The sequence below is a fragment of the Erigeron canadensis genome, chromosome 5 (assembly GCF_010389155.1).
Source record: "Erigeron canadensis isolate Cc75 chromosome 5, C_canadensis_v1, whole genome shotgun sequence".
NCBI classification, from domain to species: domain Eukaryota; kingdom Viridiplantae; phylum Streptophyta; class Magnoliopsida; order Asterales; family Asteraceae; genus Erigeron; species Erigeron canadensis.
In genome coordinates, this window is record NC_057765.1 from 25,737,219 (window position 1) to 25,757,534 (window position 20,316).

Below are 20,316 nucleotides of genomic sequence, written 5' to 3' on the forward strand. Positions count from 1 at the left end.
TGTTATTGTGAGTTATTTGGTTGTTTGGGGATGTTGGTGCGTGCGGGAATGAGCTGGGGGCACGTATGCAAAAAATCAAAAATAATATTAAAAGAAATTAAAAGACAGCAGTTTGATGGTATGGAATTTATTGAAAAGTGAGTCCTTGAAGTATAGATTTTTCTCAGAATAGTCCTTCGAGTTGGTTTGTTTAATTAGTGTTCAATTACTTTAGAATTTTTTACTCCTTTTAAACAGGTTTATCATTGACATGCTTATTTCACTTGCTACAAAGGTAACATGAGGAAAACATTCATTAGTAAAAAACTTTAAATCATTTAAAATCGGTTACATTACATATTCATTGAAGATAATGATGAAATTGTTATTGAAGCCATTATCAAAAGATAATTCATGTGATAAACAAATATATCTCATTCTCATCTAAGTATATGAAAAACACAACGAAAATAATCAATTTATTTACATTGCGGTAAATGATGAGAATATTTGTGAACAATTTGTTAAATTATATGATAAGTGCATTCATGTTTGCTTATTTAGTAATGAACAAATATAAATACAATTTTTAGTCACTCTATTTTCAATGAACAAACACGAAGATCTGGTTTGTTCGTTTACATGCTTGAGCATTTGATAAATTGTTATTCGTTTCTTGATGTTCGTTTATATGTTAGTCTATTGGTATATGTATATATCCAATATTGTAATAAGATAGTAGTAATTAACCAAACGCAAATAGTTTATGCTAGACAAAAATAAAGGTTCCTCATATGTGTGTATGTTCAACATTTTCATTCTATATAACAAAAATCATAATCGAGATTTCATTGTATAACATATTATTTGATAGTTGGAGTCGGTATGGAATGCTTTGGGGTTTTAAACTTTTATTTTCATTGGTTAATTTTTTGCAACTTTTTTTTGCCTCCTTCATTCATTGACTTCATCAACACTTCTAGCGTATTTATGTTTTCAAAGAATAAAGCCTCATCTTTCCATGGTTTGATTATTGACTTGACTTTTGGACTCAATTCTACTTCTAGTCATATAAAATTACTTTTGACATAGGCAGAATGTGTCAAAACTCTTCAGTTTTCATGGATATATATATATATATATATATATATTTTCCTTCAAGTTTTAAAGCGGTATTTTTTGACATCATAAAAGTTTTGAACTATGAAGTTTAAACAAAGACCCATGAGGGTTTACAAATGAATAATATTTTGGTTAGACTTCTCTCATGATATATGATCGACTAATGTTTTAGAATTGGTAAGTTCTTTTCATTTATTTATTTTGTATTTTATTGCATTTATTTCTAAATAGAAGTGCATTAATAGAAATGGTTATTTAGATAAAATAGGGATTAGTATCCTGCAATGTAACAATCTTTGGACGAATGTATATAGTGTGAAATAACTAAAGTTATGTTCATTGTATGCAATCATCTTTTAATTATGTCTATTGTATGTAAAAAGGCATATGTAACAACCATATATAGCTGCCACTTTTTAGTTTTTGATTGGTCGGATACCTTTTTTTACATACAATAGACATAATTTAAAAATCATTACATACAATGAACACAACTTTAGTTATTTCTCACTATAGGCATTTGTCCAAAGTTTGTTCTATTCCAAGATACTTATCCCGATAAAATAGAACTATCTTCAGAGGATTGGTTTTCATCCTAATAAAGAGCAATGGAAGGAGGGTTGCGAAATGTTGGAAGGAATTAGTGATGGCTATCACCAATTGAAGTGAAGAAACATTTATTCTCTTGTATCTTCGTCTCTAGTATTTTGCTAGTTGGTCATGTTCTATCTAACATATATCTTTTGCCGTTCAACAAAAATTGAAGTGAAGGAACAAATAGGGTATATTGATGTCTTTCCTTAATAAAATATTTTTATTGATGTTGTAACGTTTAAGGTATAATAATGTGGTTGTAAAAGGTGTAAAGTTAAATAAAGATATATGTAAAATTTGAATGTAATGGGTTGGGGGAAATGGTGAAGTAATAGAAAGGTTGTTATGACTTGACATTAGTATTTGTAGGTTATTAAGATATTTGTTGCGAATATATGTCACTACAAGAAATTTGGGATGTCGTTCTCAAATGTTCCATTTGTCCTGTCCAAAAACATTTGGAGATAACATTTGCGACGACATATGTCGACTCTGAATCTCGATCCCCTAGTGTTTTTTGGGAAGATTTTGCAACGACAAAAAGTGAGATCCGCAATGAGTTTATGATCGTGTCCAGGTGAGAATCGAGAAAAAAAAATGGAAAAAAAAGTTCAAAGCTGATAAATGAATCACATAAAAAGCATGTATCTTCATACCGTGCGCACAACAAAAACTAAGTTAAATACCGTAAGTAAAAACGGATAAAACAGTAAAAAGTTAGAAGAAATGGAGATATATGTTATCGAATTAGCAAAAGTTTTTGATCTAGTAGTTTTAGGGAAAAGAAGGTGAAAGATTTTCAGAAAGTTCAGGTTCAAACCTTGAAACAAATATTTAATCATTAATGATCCGGATTTCGTATCTCTCTTTCTCATATTTGACTGATTTTGTATGCTCATGCCTAATCCTCTTGATTTTAAAGTGTCAAATGTTCATTTGAAAACTAAAACTTGTACAAAAACTAAAAAACTAGTCAAACATACTGTAATTTGAAACTTAAAACAACGTGTTTATAGTTGCCCACCACCACCACCACCACCACCATCATCTATCTCTCCGCTCCTCTTCCTCCGTCGACGCCATGGCTCTGCCATGGCAATAGGGGCAGCGCTCGTACCGTATCAAACCACCACATTATCTTTTGGATCGCCGCTCATCAAATTCACACCATTCTCATGTGTCTGGCTTCCAACTCCTTTATAAATGCTTCAAGGTAGGTTACCGAGAAGGGTGAAGCCCCCTGAATGACGGAATCGTACGATTAAGGAATTCGCCCATACCTTATCACAATTTCTGGCAATGGTGCTGGTGGTGATGATGGTGAGCAGCTATAAACACATTATTTTAAGTTACAAATCATGGTGTGATTGGCCAATTCTTTTAATCTCATATGAATTTTAGTTTTTAAATAATTACAATCCTATATTTTTATCTTTATATACATTAAAAGACAACGGATTTAATTATTTATTGACCAATAATAACTCTCCATTCTTTCAAATTAAAAATTGATGATGTATATATCTAAATCGTGACATTTATATAACCTTTGAATTCTATTCCATGTAAAATACTTGTGATGGAAATGTTATTTTAAACTTTCGAGCATATAATTTTGCTCATTGTATCAATTCGTTTAATTTGTATCTAATCTTATAACTTCAGTCAAACATTACTTAAAATAATTTATACATTTTAAGTTTTTAATAAAATAATATCTTAATCTTATTTTAATCTTAATCTTAATCTTAATCTTAATCTTAATATATACTATAAGACAGTTGAACTAATAACTTATTAACCAATCAAATCGCTCAATTTTATCAAACTGATTTTCGCTTATATCATCACTTAGATTAGCTACAAATTAAAAATCATAATAATCTTTATCCAATCATATTATTATATTAATATTTATATTAATTTGTAGAATAAGTCTAATTAATTTACACTTTTTTTAATTTTCATCAATAACTTACACTTTTTAACCCTGAATACTTAACTTATATCTATTTTTAGCCATCAACTTGAAAGATTTTTTTTAAAATTTAAATCATTTAATTAATTAAGAAAAATTTAACATATAAAATATTGTCTACAAATATTATTTTAAAACCTAATGACTTATTAAAAAATATTAGATTATATTTTTATAAATTATAAATATTAATGGTTACGTTTAATATTTAATAGAATCATAATTTGAACTGTCAATACATATCCTAAACATAATAAGAGATGACAATATACAACATAATTATCCTAAACATAATAGGAATTACTAAACATATGATCACAAAACAAAACACGATTTATAACAGAGCATTATTTGAATACTAAATCCAAATTAATATGAACTTCATTCAAGATTCATTATATCTTTCAATCAAAAAGGTACATAATTTTCTTCTTTTTTATATATTAGTTTTGCGTATTAATACTTAAAGTTACAATGTCATCCAAATCAAGAGTCCTAATTGTTTAAAGAATATAAAAACAATCATAATTGTTATCTAATTATTATAGGACTTGTGATTGAAAATAAACTTATGCGTGTTATGGGTCCACACCATGATCAAATACATATACTTGAATGTCAAGTACATGATCACAAGTATGTTTATATTTTGATTGTTAATTATCTTTCATTATAATATCACAATATGAGTACAACTGGTTTTAAAATATTCTATAATAGAAAAATTATTATAGCATATGTCTTGTGGAATGACTACGACAAACAATTCAATCAATATGTCTCGGCTAATAATGACAGTGACGAACCTATGATTATTGTACTACAACTTGCAAAATATAACAGTTAGATTCGTATATCTTCAAAATTATAAGTTTTTATGACTTAAATGTATAAAAATCTAATATTGATAATATCGTAAGCCTCGTGTCCAATGTTGGACACGAATCTAAAATCTAGTAAACAAACAAAAGAGTCACTTGAATGCCCACAAACTATTGAAGATAAAAACAAGTCGAATATAATCTGATTAAAGTATTATAGTCGGTATATTATATACCACAACAGGCGGAAAAAAGCTATAATATTAGTTGTATGATATTTTGTATTCCAAAATAGAATTCCAAAATGTGCTATTTTCGTGCAGCAAAGGGTGCCAAGAGGGGTTCCAGGTTGTAGTTTTGGACTAGTAGTGTCATCATGTTTTTAATGTTCAACATGATAAGTATTATCTTTAATGCTCGAAGAATTGTCACATGAGGCTTGTGAAAATGACCTATACATATATATAGTAATTATAATTATATAGAGGATGTATGTATGTATGTATGAGAAAAACATGTTTTCGATACGCTAAACTTTAATTCTAAAATACGCAGTACTCAGGCATGACAAGTTGCATAAAACTTCAAATTTGTCATACGAGACTACGAGTCCTCTTTATATTTGCAAATAAAGAGAAAAGTTTGCTTTAAATTGATCGAACTTTTTATATTTATAAGTAAGAGTGAATATAACTGAAATCCATCCAATGTCATAAAACGAATACAGTTTCAATTTATTAGTTAAGTTAATTCTCTTCTGTTGGAACTGAAGAAGTCTTCGATAATAACACTATTTGCACGCCTTCTTCATATAGAATGAAATTTTTACTAATATAAATGACAAATTCATTATGCCAAACCGTGCATTATAGATCTGTGTCTAATACAAGGGGTTTAAGACGTTATTTATATTAGATATTAATTTATTATAGTTAAAATTTTAAATTATTATTTTGAGTAATAAAAAGTTGATTTATATATCAAAACTTTAAGTTTTATAATGACCTATTTTTCAAAAAATATGTCTATCGAAGTTGTATACTATGGCTTAACTATATTTGAATATTACAAAATCATACTATGTTCATCAAAGTTGTAAACTGTGACATATCTACTGATATTTCACTATTAAAAATCATAATATGATGTACTACATTCTTATTTTACATTATTAGAAATAATATCTTATTGTTACATATATTTTATTGTTACGGAGTTGTTTTTTATATGTGTCATGATAATTACTAAAGAAATCTTTTTAAAAAATAATACAATTACCTTAAAAATCTTAATGTCTTTATCTTTATTGATTAATCATAACTTTTGTTTTTTTAATTGAAGTTTGCTGATGTCAAACATAAATTATTTTATCATATTAATCTTAATTATAAATAGTAATCTAGATAATTTTAGATAACTAAATAAAGCCTAACTCTAGTAAGTAAATTAGGGTTGTAAACGGTTCGGTTCGGTTAGCTAGAAATTTCGAACCGTTTTTTGGTTTTCGATTTGGTTCGGTTAGTTAGAAATTTTGAACCGTTAATTTCGGTTACCCAAAAAAGTCGGTTAATTTCGGTTTTATTTTTAGTTAACCATTTATTAAAGTTATGCTAATATAAAGTTTAAGTTTTCAATTATAATAGTTAATTTACATTGTATTAATTAAATTTTCTATGTATAATAGTTATTTAACTACATTAATATTTTGTTTTATAAATAAATATATACATTACATGTAATTTTGAATTAATTTTTTCTAACTTTATATTTATGCAATGGAAGTTTCTATTTAAGAGTATTATGATTTACTACTTAAAATGTCTTCTATATGATATTACTAATAATTTTTAATAAATATTTTAAACAAAGTTAAAAACTTTTCTTAAAAAGAGTATATATAAGAAATAAAGTTAATAAAATTGAAAATATTTTAGACAGTAAGTACAAAAAATTAGTTAAATAAATATGTAAATGATGTATTGTAATACATATATGTGTAAATATAAATATATATGATTATATGTAGGTATATATCAAATTCGGTTCGGCTTGGTTAACCGCGGGTAATGAATATTGAAAACCGTAACCGAACCGTTACACATCGGTTTTTTGTTTTCGGTTTTTTCGGTTTCGGATCACACGGTTCGGACCGGTTTTTCGGTTTTCCGGTTCATTTATTACACCCCTAAAGTAAACATCGACTTTTAATTAAACAGATATATGAACTCAAATATTATATTATGGATAACCGCAAAACACTTTATTAACTATTATTTTATTAGATATTGGATATATATTAGTTATTATTTTTTATTTATTATATTAGAAAACAAAAAAGTATAAATTAAAGTCAAAATTGAAAACAAATTAACTTTAGAAAATCAAGAGCTATAATTGATCGATAAGTTATTAGAGCAGTGTTTTATTAGTATACTAAAAGATATTTAACTATTATTATTTTTAATTACACCGAGTCATTTTACTCAACTATTAATCATAACCACTTGCATTTTATCTGCTAGAGTGCTAGGCAGATTTTGATTTTTGCAAGTTATTATCTATGAATTTTCAGTTATTCAAAAGAGTTAGAAGAATGCCTCCTCAATATAGATTATAGAAGGGAGCAAGACCGGATTAAAACAATCGATTTCTCTCAGTTTCGAACAGTTGAGACATAATGTTACAAAAAAGTCACACTTTAAAATAAGTCATGTCTAACTATTACTTTTTGTCAACATAAGTGGACAAATCCTGTTATATTGAGCGAGTTTGGTACGAATAAAATTAATATTTTCAAGTATTTATTCATATACGCTACAGCTGATAGTGATCACGCTGATTAAGAGCTGTGTTGGCCCTATTGGAGATTGGATAAAGATTGAGGATTGGTCCTTTCCATTTGGTGGTGGTGCCAGAAAGGATTATTAATAAACCAAACCCATGGGCTTTATGCCCCCACCACCTCCCACCATTCATTTGTCTTATTGATATTATAATGTTGATTTTTCTAGTTCACATATGTTTTTGACACTTCGTGATTTCAATTTTATACCTTATTCTAATACACACCTATGACCTGTAACCTTACATAGGATGTCCATTTCAAATAAAATGTACCATTTTCAGCCCCTTAGTTTGATAATGGTCTTCTCAATCCTTTCAACTAACAAGATATATAATGTAAAACACGAGGGTATCACACATTCCCTATCAAACTATCAAATATACGAGGATGATACCAATGATTCTAGCCGTATATCGTTAAATGTGCTTTTAAGATGTATATTATATAATAATGTAAAACACGTTTGGTAGTGTCTATCTAAAAAGATAGTGTACATATTACCTCTTAATATATAAAACAATAGGTTGAAGTTTCAGATCCTATCAAAGAAAACGAATGTGTAGATTACTAAGATTTCCAACATTTTCAATATATGATATATAGGTTATGCGAAGTTATATGTCTAAATAAAATAAAAAAGACTCACAATTCATTGTCAATATATTGTTGGATTATATAACCTTTCATATTTGTGGCGGGTTCTATTTAGGTGATCATGAGTGAAAAAAGAAAGTACATGAACTAATCTTGAGAAACATCATAATCATATTATTCAAGAAAACAACAACTAATTAACCATTAAAACTATCTCGTAAATAGATTTGAGGACTATATATCTTTTCGTTTAAAGTCGAGTTAGTAGTCGGTAACAAGTGATCAATCTCGACATTAGCCTCAATTTAACCAAAATGCTACACTAGACGTCTAGACTAAGACGATTGCATCCGAAGAGTACCTGCACAATTTTTACCATGACTTTGGGTGATTAAGAGATACCGATATTTGAAACATCTTTCAAGTTTACGCATATCTCTAAGATCTTTATTTGTCGTACGCCATACTATGCTTAAGGATGAACATGTACTACAAGGAGGTAGCTACTTTAATATGAATAAACCTTTCATTGAAATTTGTCAACCCTTTTTAATGGTATCATGTGTATAAATCAACAATTACTCAAAAAGATAGTGTCCCCTATCAAATCATATGTGAGCTAATATCACATTCAATTCTTCAATGTTGTCTCATGGTTAGGGGATTCAAGATCTTATCATTACTAGGCATCTTATTGGTTAGTTGTAGTTGCATTTTTTTTAATGATAAAATGGATGTTGGCATTGTAATATATACTCTCTTAATGTAAGAGAAATGATATATTCCTTATAATTTCCTAGTTACAATTTTCAAGCTTTTCTTTGTATGTCATGAGAAAGAATTTTATGTGAAAAACCAAAATACTTACTCCGACAAGGTGTCGAAAAAGGCATTGAGACAGAGTTAAATCAGACAAGGACTAATAAGCCATAATGACCATACACATTGGGCTTGCTTACACCTATTGAAAAAGAAACTGATATTTATACCACAAATTATCATAAAAAGTTAATTGTAGGATTCGTCCCTGTTAATACTTGTCATATTCTTTGCAAGTTACATCTCCGTGGCTAACGACGCTATTTATTTTGCTGTTAAATCAACGCACGTGAGTTGAACGTGAGAACAGTTTTATAATCTGTCACCCACAAATAACTTTGTAATTGCACGATTTGTCCTTGTGGTTTGTCCGTTTTATTAGTTTACATCCATACTCAAGAATTTTTGTGCAATAGATCCAAAGTACGCAAATTTGTTGCATGTTCCATCCATGTGGTTGATGTAGTCAGCTTTTTTCCCGCTAAATGGAATCACATGCCACACATGTGAAGATATTTTCGTACATTCTCCCCAATCCTACGCCTATTCTTTTCTCTTTCTTACTTCTTACGACTCCACCAAAATTAATTTAGTTTTTCTTTCTTTGTTATTTTCACCTATTTTTCACAAATCATCAAATTCCTCTTTATTCAATTTCCTTCTCATCCAATTATTTTTGAAATTAATTCTTGTGATATTTAGGTTGTTAAGGCTCGAACAAAAAGAAACTGCATATTAATGTACATCTACGTATAAAGCCCAAAGGCCCAGAATTCCATAAATATATATATACTGGGTATATATGTTAATATGTATATGTAAATTCGTAGAATCCCATAAGTGTATATATATGTGTGTGTGTGTGTGTGTGTGTGTGTGTGTAAACAACATACAAAGTAGTTGTTCGGGTAATAGAGACACACCAATCAGTGGCGGTCCGCGATTGAGTTTCAGAACAACTTGGTTTGTGGTTTCTGGTGGTGGTAATGGTGAGAGCTTGGTGGTGGTTGGTTCCAATGGGGAAGCTCATCAATGTGGATTTTGTATTTTTAACCAACCCATCAATAGGTTTGCTTAGCTGTATACCCCAAACGTTGTTTAATTCCACCGTAAAAAAATCAATGGCGGTTTGCAAATTTTCAAAAAACCCATCAAACTTTTTATGGCACATGATCCCATTTAACGGAAAAAATTTGACGACATCAACCACAGGGATACAACATGCAACAAATTTGCGTACTTTGGATCAATTCCACGAAAATTTTTGAGTAGGGATGTAAATCACTAAAATGGACAAACCATAGGGACGAATCGTGCAATTACAAACCTGTTTGTGGATGGCAGATTACAAAACTGCCCTCATGTGCACCTCACATGCGTTGATTTAACGGCCAAATAATAACGTCGTTAGCCACAGGGACGTAACTTGCAAAGAATATGACAAGTTTGGACGGATTTGTTTAAAAAAACCTAATAGGGATGTAAATGATGAAAATGGGTAAACCATAGGGACGAATCCTGCAATTAACTCTTATAATAAATTTACCATACAAGACAACTTTTTAAACATCTATATATATCTAAAAGTTCTATGATGGTGGTGGAAAAATTAACGCATTCTTGACGCTTTACCTATGAGTACTTAATAGGGTTATTAGGATACTTAATAGGGTTTATTAGGATACTTAATAGGGTTTTTTTTTTACTTTAGTAGGGTATATATTTATGGTTTTATTTATTTCATTATGTATTAATGTTCAAAAAAATTTTCATTATGTATTTTTCACTCATATAATAGAGTAATTAATTGGTTAATATCTACATAATATCTAAAAGTTCTATGATGGTGGTGGAAAAATTAACGCATTCTTGACGCTTTACCTATGAGTACTTAATAGGGTTATTAGGATACTTAATAGGGTTTATTAGGATACTTAATAGGGTTTTTTTTTTTACTTTAGTAGGGTATATATTTATGGTTTTATTTATTTCATTATGTATTAATGTTCAAAAAAATTTTCATTATGTATTTTCCACTCATATAATAGAGTAATTAATTGGTTAATATCTACATAATTAATTAATGATGGTTAATTTGGATCGGCCAATATATACTGATTATTAGTTTATTGCATATGCAATTATCGTGAGTTAACAACAAGTATATATTGTCTATGTACATATATACGAAAGCATGCAATAGAATCACATAGTAATCAAAATTTAAACAAGAACAAAAGCCCAGTAATCTAAATCAACAAGACCAAAAGCTCGGTTGATAAACCCATTACCCAACCCAAACAATATCCATTAATTTTTGTTCAATTAAAAAAAAATCCTTTTTATTTCTTCTTCCTTTCTTTAGCTTAATTAAAATAAAATACCTTTCATATCCTCTTCCTATCTTTCCTTGATCGATGTCCGATTCATATCTCAACTGAAAGTGGGCCTTTGGCTTTGAGGTTTACTAAAGACGGTCATTCAATCCTTTTAAGGGTAACCGGTTCCACTTTACAGCATATGAATGGTCCCTTTTCACGATATTTAATTTAGTTCATGTATGTTGTACATATGTTTCTTTCCTTTTCTATGCTTTTTCAGATTTTCTCTACCTTCACCAGTTTCTAAAATTTTTCAACTTTTGATTTCACTTTATTTTATATTAAATGGGTTCCATTTTCAGGTAGGTAAATGATGATGAAGACGTGATTTGGCTTGCACAGAGTTTGTTTAATCTATTTTCTTTTAGAGGTAATTCTCTTTGACCTGCAGTTATATTATGGGTTAAATAGTTTGTAGGTGTTTGTTGCTTCATAATCTTGATAATTAATATGGGTACTAATTTTATTTAAGAAGTCAATCATGAATATATTTGATTATTATTGATGATATAAAGTTTTGATATTTGATTATTCTTACAATTTGTGCAAGATTTTTAGAAGAAATAATTTGTTGATCACTCTCTATCTCAAATCATTCACGGGTATTTTCATACTGTCAACTAGTTGTATCTTTTGAGGTATTTTATTTTCTTCTTCTTTGTTAATTCCATCAAAAAATTAGACATAGATTGTTCCTTATTATATCACTTGCTTATGTTTTTTCACATATATATGTAATTGTTTTATACGTGCAAGATGTTTGATGAAATGCCAAAATGAAACTTGAGTGTTTACCAATCATATTTTTGTGGTTCATTTCATTTTCAGTATGCCAAGGCATCTGGAAAGTTGGTATTCTTTTTCAACCCGAGGTATTTCCTCGCGTTGTTGACATTCTAAGAACATCCTTCATATATATACTTAGAGATGATAGGACTTACGAGGATGCCTTCAAGGCATGCATCTCTTTAATTGTGTTTTGTGTAATGAGATAAAAAAATATCATTGCTAATTCCAATAGTTTCCAGCTAATTAACAAATGATGACATGTTTTTACAAGTTCTAAGGAGAAGAGAAATATCATTGCTAATTCCAATAGTTTCCAGCTAATTAACAAATGATGACATGTTTTTACAAGTTCTAAGGAGAAGAGAAGTATTCCCGATTCTGGTATCATCTAACCCACAAGAAAAAAGGCTACCCACTAGCTTTCCGATCATTATGGGTTCTTTTATTGTTGATTCTATTACGTATATTGGGTAACGACAATGGTAACTTGAGGTATGATTTATTTTAGCTTTTTTCGTCTTGGTTTTCCTTGCTTATATGGATACTGTTACATGGCTTGAAATGGAAGTTGTGTTAATGGATCACAGGGGTAGTAAAATGGAGGGTTGAGTAATGAGTCAAAACGTATCTGGGTACTAACCAGTGAAATTTTAGGATGAGTCGTAACAGTTTGTATTGGATGTTGATCTGCCAACAACTTTTTTCCTTAAATTACATAATTAAAAGAAACTATCAGTAAACATTGGGCCTCAAACTAATAATTACTAAATAAATCAATTTACTGGTGAACACTTCTTGACAGAATTTATAACTGGGTGCTCTTTAGGTGGTATGGGTTGTTTAGGACCTCTTGGTAGTCAGTCAAAACCGGTGAAAGTTCAGGACGGGTTATAATTGGTTGTAGTGTCTTTCTAAAATTGAAAGACTTATATATATTTATATGTTTAGACTTGGGTGGCATGGACGGGCTGGCTAACGAGTCAAACTATCATTATTCTTTTCTCGATGTGACATAATGGGTGGTATGATGAATAGCATGATAGGCCAAGACCATGAAGCTTTCTAATCTTTGAATTAGAAGCTGCCATTAATGTACTTTATTTCAAATATGACTTGGAGACTGTTTTTATAGGAGATAAAACCGTATGGAAACCCACTGGTGATTAGTGCTTTCTATTACTCTTGTGGAAAATTTAGGGTTTTGCTAATTTGGGGTTTTTTGGTTTGGCCTTGCTTTTGATGATTTTGGATATTTTAGAGACACTCTAACCCTATGTGATGCTTAGGGAGGACGGAGTGGATAGGCACGGGACCGGTACCGGACCGGTACCAGTGTGAACACCACCCCGACCTACCGGTACCGGTAGGGAGGGGAGCACTTTGGGCACCACGGTGCCGGTTTGAGTGCCGCAGGATTTGACCGTTAGGAAAAAAAAAAAGGGGGGGGGGGTCCCACACTCCAACGTCTCTCTCTCTCTCTTTCTCTTTTCTTCTTCTTTCATTTTTTTCTTCTTCTTCTTTCTGTGAACGCCATCTCCATTTCTTCTTCTTAATTTTTTTTTTTAATCTAAATCATCAATTTAACCATCAAAAATGAATAGGGGGAAGAAACAAAAAGAACCTAATTTCTCAAATCTTCCGAAAAAACGCAGAAACCCACCACCGCCAAACAATCGCGATGTTATACCACCTCCTCCTTCGCAAAGAAACACGGCCGAAGATGTGTATAGGCCACAACGTGTTGAAGATTTCTTGAATAGTATGGATCCATTGTTTTTCGATTCTGTCCCGTCAAGTGTGCAACCGAATACCGGGTTTTCGGGTTTTCGGGTTTTGCGAATGAAACTCAATCCGGGTTTTCGGGTTTCGTGGGTGGTTCATCATCACACTTCGCGACTCAGCAGGTTCAAGAAGAAGAAGAAGAAGAAGAAGAAGAAGAAGACGTGGAGGAGGAAGAGGTGGAAGCAATACCCGAGACCCAAGTCTCGGTTAAAGGTAAAAGAGAGTGTCGAAATTGGGGGAAGGATGAAGAGGCGTGTTTGGCAAAAGCTTGGTTAAACGTTTCCGAGGATCCATACGTCGGAAACGCCCAAACGGCGGGTTCGTTTTGGAAGAAGGTGAAGTTTCAGTTGGACTCACACTTGAACGTGAGTCGGGACGTACCCCTGAAATGTGTCGGTCGAAATGGAAGGATTTGAAGCATAAGGTGTTGGGTTTTTGTGGTATTTACAATGTGAAGAAAAGTAAGATGTCGAGTGGCCAAAGTGACGAGGATGTGTTTAAGGCGGCCGTGGCATTGTATATGCGGAAATACAATAACAAGTCCGGGTTTCCGCATGTAGAGGCGTGGCAGGTTTTGAGGAGAGGACCGAAATGGTCGGAGGTTCTTACTTTGGAGGGGATTTGTGAGGAGTCGGGTAGCAAAAGGGCAAGAACGGAAGGGTCTGTCCATGTATGTTCATCAGGGGAGCCGTCGGTCCATATTGACTTGAATGAGGACCACTTGGAGCAAGAAGAGGAGGGAGGGAACGACATAGATGATGCACCAGTACATCAGGCTAGACCCGTGCCACCCCGCCGTAAAGCTAAGGGTAAGCAGACTACTCCTTCCGCCTCTACTACATCTGAGGAGTTCTTGAAGATGGTCGCGGAGTTGAAATGCGACAATGAGGATAAAAAACGAGCTCGGGAGGAGAAGATGCAGATGCAGAAGGCGATGATGGATAGTTATATGGCGGCGGAGGAGGCTAGGAGGAAACGGGAGGAGGAGATGACACAGATGGTCCAGAGTCAGCAGCGATAGAATGATATGGACTTCGTGATCAGGCCACACGATCACCTCAGCGGGCCGATGTTGGAGATGGTTTTGGCGCAGAAACGCGCCCTTTGTGAGCAGTACGGATGGCCGACGCCTTAGTTGTATGTTTATGTTGATTAAGTTTTATGATTTACTTGTTTTCGTATGTTTGAATAAGATTATGTGTTTTATTTGTGTTTTTAAGTTGTATTAGTTTTAGTTTATTAAATAAAATGTTTTAGTTTTAAAAATAAATAGAAATGAAATTAAATAGAAAAGGGTGGGGAGGGAAAGGGAGAGGTGGTGAAGTGCTCCTAGGTTTCGGGGAGGGGAGGGGAGGAGAAGAAAAATCAGGAAGGGGAGGGGAGGAGTGGGAAAGCTCTCCCCCCACCCTTACTTAATCTGATTGAAACAAGGTGTGTTTTTCCTTTTTTTCTTTTATTGCTTGCAACATTGCAATTATTTGCTTTTTTTATTGTTTTCTGTCATCTGATTTTAATGGAATGATTTTTTTTATAACTTTTATTTTCCTTGATTATATCTATATATCACTGTTTAGTAATCTGATTATACATACATACATGTGTATGTGTCTATCGTATATGTATACTGTTATTGTGAATTATTTTCTTTACGAAACTATCAGTATACATACTGTTATTAATGGGTGTATTTTACAAATTGAAATTTTCTTTATGATTATTGGTTTAGTATTAGTATGGTTTTTATGTTGTTTTTGATATGGTTTTCAATTCGTGTTGGGAATTTAGGTGCTTCAGGAATAGATATGGCTAAGTTGAGGCATCTCCAACCAATGCGAGTGTAGAGGCGGTTGCATTGTATGGTAATCCAAACGAAAAGGTGAAGCCTGTTGTTGAAAAACAAAAAATCAACGACAATGGGTATTAAAAGTAAATTTCTTTTGTCGTTTTCCTATAACATGGTTCCTGATCGTTAGTTTTAATCACTTAAGATAAACAGGGATCCGCCGTCAAATTAAATGAGTTATGAAAATACCGATTCATGTTTCAAACGGGTTGTAACATGCTATTTTAGAGAATTTTAGAGAATTCATTTTTCAGTTTAGGGTATTACTTTACCCATTTGACCCTTCTACAACCAGAGCTGACCTGCTTCCATAATAAACCACTTAGTCACTTACCTCCTCTAATTCTAGATTGAGCAAGCCTAATGCCTTGACTTCATGTGGTTATATACCTGCTTCCATAATAATGAGTTGAATTTGCGACCTGTAACGTTCATATTCAAGACCTTTTTACATACATGATTGATAAAATTCACAATTAGTTACTTTTAGGCACTTTTCGACTACATTGCATCAAAAGTTGCTATGACTGATATTATTAGTGATGTAATTTGATAGTATGCTGTGGCGACTTTAGACATACTTATGACCCTATATCACTTGAACCACTTAGTCACTTACTACCTCTAAGTCTGATTGAGCAAGCCTAATGCCTTGACTTCATGTGTTTATATGCTTTCAAAAATTAAAAACGCGTTTGACATGGTTGGATTTACTATTGGATTTCAGTTACTCATATGTAGTTGCTTATTTTTCTTTAAACTTTCAATTTCTATGTTGGAAAAGACGTGGTTGCAGGTTTGGGAACTGCAATGAAATGATAAGGTGTTGAAATGCCTGTTTCTTCACTGGTCAGATCATTTAGTTTTCTAATCTTGCATACGAATTTATATTGTATGAACAAAGTTTTCTTTCAATGTGCATTTAACTACATACATCACCTATGTCCATAAGACTACATATAGGTCTGCACATAGTAAGCCATAACTTAGAATTCGAACTGCATTTTTATGAAGAGGGTTAACTATTATCCAGCTTTTATGAACTTATTCGATCATGTGCCAAATACTTGCTTGGATCAGGAGCCATATTGTATAAGACGAGCAGCTGGTGCTATTCCTTTCTCTTTATTCAGTTTCACGGTTGTTGCTGTTTTGTTAAATTTCGTAGTTAAAAAAAATCATTTTTGAATTTTTTTGTTTGCAAGATCCTTATATATTGATTATTGTTTGTGCATATGGATTTAGCACAAATGGGAGGAGATCCTTTAACAAAAGTAGTGATTACGGGTTTTTGTAAAGCCTACAGTAAGATTATACATTCGTTAACTATTTCGTAAACCTCGGTGCATGATCAAAAAACTTCACCGAAGACGTGAAACTAATCAACTTACCCAGCCGTGCATCGCACGGGCTTTCACTCTAGTGTTGTACAAATTACTAAAGCATGTGTTTGGTATATTTATCAAAACATGTTGTACGAATATCACTTTCCTATTTATAATACAAAGGAAACGATCCAGAGACAATCAATTCGAACTCTAAAACTAAGCTCTATTAACTAACTAGTTGTTGCAAATCACAACGAATTGGTAGTAACTGAGAAAATTAAAGGATGAAACTAACGATTACAATATAATAGAACTTCTCCATCAACCAAGACACTTAACAGATTCCATCCACACACTAGCACATTAAATAAGTCTACCATTTCTGCTTTTCTGGCTGATTCTCATAAATTCATAATTAGGAGGATTTTTTTAAAAAGTTAAGATATTTAATCACTACTCTTAACATATATACTTGGACTTATACGGTTGAACGAGCGGCATTAAACAAGTATAATTATAAAGCGTCCAAAATTTGGTGGACAACTATTCTAACCCAAAATGTTGACACAAGATTCCTTACAAAATATTGTGTCTTTGTATGCTCATTTTAAGCTTGTTGCAACCTACTTTTTGTGCCTGCATATTTAGTCTTCTTTAACCCGAGAATCCTCATTATCATTAATACATAGATTAGTCTAGTCGATGGCTACTGAATTCGACCCTTAACTTCCTTTTACTTTATGAACTCATTAAACCATATCAAACTATAAGTCCTAGTCTATTATTGTAGGAGCCGGTATGTGATCCACACACAAAATGTTTTATCCATATATAATAATGTACGTGTTACACAATTCTACATTGTCTTTAGTGTTTGTATGGTTTGTGTATGGCTAAAAGTATAGAAATTTAATTTTGTCCCGACCTACCAGGGACGGGATCGTATCTTAGAACCAATGCAGGCTTAAAGTTTTGGAAACCTTAAGCAAAATCAATTTTAAGGGCCTAGTTTATTAACATATAAACTAAATAAACCACAAAAAAAAACACTACAATAAAAATATCAATTGTTCACAATTAGTTTCTCACATTTCTAAAAAGTGTGAAAAATATGTTAATTTGTTCACATTTAAAATTGTATAAAAAAATTCACGCTTAGAAGTGTGAAAAAATTAATAAAGTCATACTTTTTTCACAAATATAAATGTACAAACAAAATGTTCACATTTAAAAGTATGAAAAAATGTCAAGCATTTTCACACTTAAAAGTGTGAAAGCTAATTTGTCACACTCAAATTCCTCACACTTCCTCTTGTGTGATGAAATTTGGTGTCACAAATTATTTCCACACTTTTAAGTGTGAACAATCATATATTTTTACACACTTGAAAATGTGAACTTTTTGTTTATACATATATAATTGTGAAAATTTTTTTGATCCTTTAACTTTATTCACATTTTTGAATGCGAGTTTTTTTCACACATTTATAAGTGTGAACAAATTAACAATTTTTTTAATTTTTTTAAAAAGTACGAAGAAATGAGTGTTAAGAAATAACATATTTGTTGTAGTGATAGTTTGACTTATGTTATTAAACTACTAGTAATAAAAAGACGTAAATGTTGATTCAACACCCATTAAAGATGTTCCCGCAATGCAAATGATATAATACTCGTAATACTTAGTCTAAATTCTAAACATTAAGTCTATGATATAAAATATTAAAGCCTTAGGTCGCGTTTGTTTTACAGAATCTGATGGAATTGGAATTGAATTCCATTCCTTAGTGTGTTTGGTTGTTCAAAGAATGAGGAATCTCATTCCATAGGAATGTAAACATTTCATCATTTGATGGAATCTCCATTCATTGGGCATGGAGGAATGAATTTCATTCATTCCATCTCTTGAATTCTCAAAAAATCAAAACATTCCGTCAAATTTCATTTCTTCATATTCCAATTCCTTCAAAAGATTCCATTCATTCCAAAAACATTTTGTGAACCAAACGCGCCCTTAAATTTTGAGGGGTATATAACAATCGCTTAATCTGTAAAACCACTCTACTTAGAAGTTAGAACCCAATGCCAAGCTTATGCCCCATTCCCATAATACCATTAGAACATTTTTTTTTTGTTAATTATCATATGACATGATAAGTTTATATTGTATGAAAATGAGATGTCCATTTATGATATAACATTATTTGTTGGAAAAAGTAATTATATTACAATTTTTTTCCTTTTTGATTTGTGTATGTCTGGTACGTTACGATCATATATTAAATGGTGCACTCTAGGATAATTATAGAAGGCTATGCGCCTATGTGGTCCTCCCATGGACGTACCAAATCCTTCATTTATATCTGTACTCCGTTAATTAGAATATCGTAGGGTGGTGAAAGGTCCAAATACGAACATAAAAAAGGGTAAGTTGTTGTTAGAACTATCTTCCGTCTAAAATATTACATATTAAACATGTAAAATACTATTCGAAAGTTCAAATTGGAAAGATAAAAAGTGGCATAATAACAAATTGACATTATCAGAGTTCAAGAAGAATTATAATAAGTTAACAATTGACAATTTTGACACAAAAGTGATTAACACGACACTGTACATAGTTAAGAGGTTTCATATTTAATCTTAACAGGTTTGGTGTTGTTTTTATGTTTGAAAACATAGACACGATAAAAGCCCGTGTCTTAACGGGTTCCTAAACAGCTTACGTGATAAGGATACTACGTGTCTCTTTTCGTGTAACCTATTAAGACCCGTTAATACATGAATGGACTTATTAAGAACCGTTTAGACACGAATTGACCCGTAAAGACCTGCCGATACCCGTTTAGACCCGTTGAAACATATGTTAACAAATTTTCTTAACAGGTCTTAGCGTGTAACTTGTGTGTAACTTGTTAAGAATCGTGTCGTGTTTGTGTTTGAATAAAAGAAGACAATTAGTTATCGTGTCGTGTACGCGTTTGACCTACACAAGTTTGTTGTGCCAGCTTATTAATTATAACTAATTAATAACTTAAAGTTATTGAGAAAGATATTCGTTACTAATGTTTAGTTCATATACAGCCTCATTTTTGTAGAACTTAACCTTCAAATCGTATTCAATTATGAAAAATGTGAACATGACATTGAGACTGTGAAGCTGTAATCATGAGTACCTGCCAAATAAGAAAGGCATCTACTGCAAACTGATCATCCGTAAAACATATGGTCACTTATTCAAAGATGTACGGTCCTCGATATCAGAGTATGTACAATAATTTACTTCCCCTCCGGTTTAGAAGGTACAGATGAATTTAACTATTTAAGTATGGATCTCATAAACATAAATCATTCGCCATGTTTAATCTGTAAAGATACACATAAACGTGTTGCACATGAAACGTAACCAACTCCTGAAAATATGTATAAGTATCGGAGTAA

The 20,316-nt window shown here is 31.6% G+C and overlaps 1 long non-coding RNA gene across 1 annotated transcript; it reads left to right on the forward strand.

Annotated features, from left to right (window-relative positions):
• The first annotated feature begins 12,266 nt into the window (after positions 1 to 12,266).
• On the forward strand, positions 12,267 to 16,736 carry LOC122600789. The gene is made up of 2 exons (XR_006324095.1): positions 12,267 to 12,414; positions 15,490 to 16,736. It is a non-coding gene; the product is annotated as an uncharacterized LOC122600789 (long non-coding RNA).
• The last annotated feature ends 3,580 nt before the right edge of the window (positions 16,737 to 20,316 follow it).